Source organism: Panthera uncia, chromosome C2 (assembly GCF_023721935.1).
Source record: "Panthera uncia isolate 11264 chromosome C2, Puncia_PCG_1.0, whole genome shotgun sequence".
Lineage (NCBI taxonomy): Eukaryota > Metazoa > Chordata > Mammalia > Carnivora > Felidae > Panthera > Panthera uncia.
In genome coordinates, this window is record NC_064810.1 from 112,202,326 (window position 1) to 112,205,385 (window position 3,060).

Sequence of the window (3,060 nt, forward strand, 5' to 3'; positions counted from 1 at the left end):
CACAGGGCTGGAACAAACAGCATTTAGAATTTGTGCACCTTTAATCTGTCAATGTCACTACCCAGATAAGGAAATATTTCCCCCAGGCTCTTCGTAATCACTGTATAATTGAGTTGCATCCTAAAATCATGTCTCACAAGTACTTAATGGTCTACAGTGTATGTCTTTTTGTTTCCACTGAAAGCCTGGAATGCAAAAGAATTATCCAAAAGAGCTTCTGTTTTCCTCAATACGAAAATAACAATTTGATGGCCTCATTGGGTATCACTGGGCCCGGACCTACAAAAATTTTTTAAAGGATAAAATCAGAATGATTATTATTTTTTTCAAGTTTGTTTATTTATTTATTTGTAGCACACAAGTGGGGGTAGAGGCAGAGAGGGAGGGAGAGAGACAATCCCAAGCAGGCTGCACATAGCACAGAGCCCGATACAGGGCTTAAACCCACAAACCGTGAAATCATGACCTGAGCCAAAGTCAGACGTTTAACTGACTGAGCCACCCAGGCGCCCTGCAAAGAGCACTTTAAATGCTCCTCATCTTCCGTGAAGAGGATATCATGTCCCTCTATAGGTGAAGACACTCGGGCTCAGACAAGTAAAGTACATTTTGCAAGGTCATTCCAGCATAATAAGGCAAGGAGCTAAGATTATAAATCAAGATGCTATGTTGCCGAAACCTGGGCTATGGTCTCCCTAATAGATGTTCCTTTTCAGAAATTTAAAAAAAAAAAAAAAAAAAAAAAAAGATTATCGATTATCTTTTCAATATAAATAGAATGTCACTATGTGCAAAATATATGGAAACAGTGGGACATACTTTCTTCTGAACAATAATTTTGATTTTGTCCCCTTATTAAAAATCCTATAAATATTCATTTATTGAGGTTAAAAAGTCAGATATACAGACAAACAGAAGGATGAAAAGGAGAACCAACTGTGTTCCCACCACCAACAGATAAGGACTGTTATCACTTTTCTCGAAGTTGTTTTCCAACACTCCAAGCAGGTGCAAATCGGCTTTATTTATAACCCTCCAGTTTTTGACAGGGAGTCTTGAGAGTAATCCCACAGAAGAAGACAAGGTTCTAGAAATGTAAGGCTTGAATTAATCATCATTGATGCCACCTTGAAGCTAGGCAGCCCCCTCACCCCCAACCCCCTGGGTCCTGGTAACCTTCTTTCTTTTGCCAGGGCCTTTGGTCCCTAGAATTTCCCATCATGGCATTTGAATAACACTAGTCAACACAACCTTGACATCCTAGACTTTTCAGACTAGCAACTGGAATTGCCAGTCTACACTATCTGAGAGAATAGATGCTAGTAAAGGGTACTGTGCACCACACCTCAGTTTCCTTCCACAATTTTCTTTCCAATAAAAATTAGAAGGATTTTTAATTTCCAAGTTTTTTGAGAAAGCAAGATTAATGCAACAAAAATTGGAACATCTAGTTAATAAATTTAACAACAAGCCAAAGTAATTTTGTTATGTGAATTTCCTGTTTATTATAGGCTAGCTAACAATGTTTCAAATGGTAGAATTTCTACTGGTCTTCCAACTTCTTCAGTTGTCTGATGGCTGACTTGACTGTGACTGCAGAAGTGGTTTTGTATGTCCAGGGACCACTGCCTATCGTTTTCATGCACAAACTGCAATGCCAGATACCCACAGCTTGTCTTTTCCTACTGGTTTTGCCACAGAAAGGGCAAGCGTGCTTGGCCTGCTGGCTTACTTCAGTCTTCTTCACCATTTCCTGAGGGAGACACCATAACGGATCCCATAATTACTGACCTTCTTGGTATGTTTAGCCATGTCGCCACAAACTAGGTCTGAGCCCAGACAGTCCTTTCACAATTTTTGAGAAGTTGTGGCACATGAGTAACTGTGAGGGAGAGGGCTGAGGTCGTTTATTTCCTGTGTGGAGAAGAGGAAACGCTGATAGTCACTTTTCTGGAATGCTCTGGCCATTGAGACTTCAACACTTGGAGGATGACTAACTCATTTATTGTTCAGCTATTAATTGTGCCTTCAGACCTGCAAGCAGGAAGTGGAACACCTAATCTGGAGAAAAGTGGGGGGAGGGAGGCAGAAATTTGCCCCCAGGAAGGGATGGGAGTCACCAACAGACTGCTCTAGGCACTAGAAAAAAATGTTGTGAGATTCTGGCAGTTGTTCTTGTGACACCCAAGCTTGATGGTTTGTTGCTTGCTCTCTGTTGAGCAGTGAAGCCCTTAAGCCAAAAAGGCTCAAGACCTCTTTTTCAGAGATCATAAAGAGCGGAGGAGTTGAGACTGCGTCCCATTTTGGATCCAGTCCTGTAAAAAGACCTCAGAAGTGAAAGCAGATGGCAGCTCTGGGAGGGACATAAAGACAGTAGAGATCTTTGCAGAAAGAATACAAGGATGCAAACATCCTTCAGTGGCAGTCTTGGACTTCACCCTCTGGGAGGTTTGACTGCTGGAGATTAAGCAGCAGGAAGTCCAGGGGTTCCTCTCTGTGATGAGACAATAAGCACAGGAGTAGGAGATATTTTCCAGGTGACTGATCACCTGCTGGGGTGTGCACAATACTTAGGCGAAGCGTACTACTGTTTCTCAGCCTGCTAAACGTCTTTGCCTTGCAATGGATGAAGAATCATCAATTCAGTGGAATGCAACCAGTCAGTGTGTTTGAATGCCCACAATGTGTCCACCAATATGCCAAGTGCTGTTCTGATGAACAACAACAATAAAAATCTGACTTACTTTCTGTCCTCGATGGTATTACAACCTCTTACTTGAGACAAGAGACAATGGAAATCGTGCACAGAGAGTATAAGAATTAACTGCTCCTTAGCAGAAGAACTAGAATAGGCTCTTCTGCTTCACGGAAAGGAGATCACTCTCATTTATTTATTCATCTAGCACATCAGGGAGAATATGAGGGGCCGACACATTCATATTCAGGTGTTAACAATTTAGCTCCCCACCTTTGCTTGCCTACATTAATTGAAACAGCTCCTGAAATGTGATTTCCAAAAGGAGAAAGAAATGACGGAAAATATTAGTGGGCATTGCATGT

General features: G+C 41.6%; 1 pseudogene; it reads right to left on the reverse strand.

Moving 5' to 3' along the window:
* Window positions 1–1,497: 1,497 nt before the first annotated feature.
* LOC125921954 (60S ribosomal protein L37a-like) lies at window positions 1,498–1,861 on the reverse strand (annotated as a pseudogene).
* Between the last annotated feature and the right edge of the window lie 1,199 nt (window positions 1,862–3,060).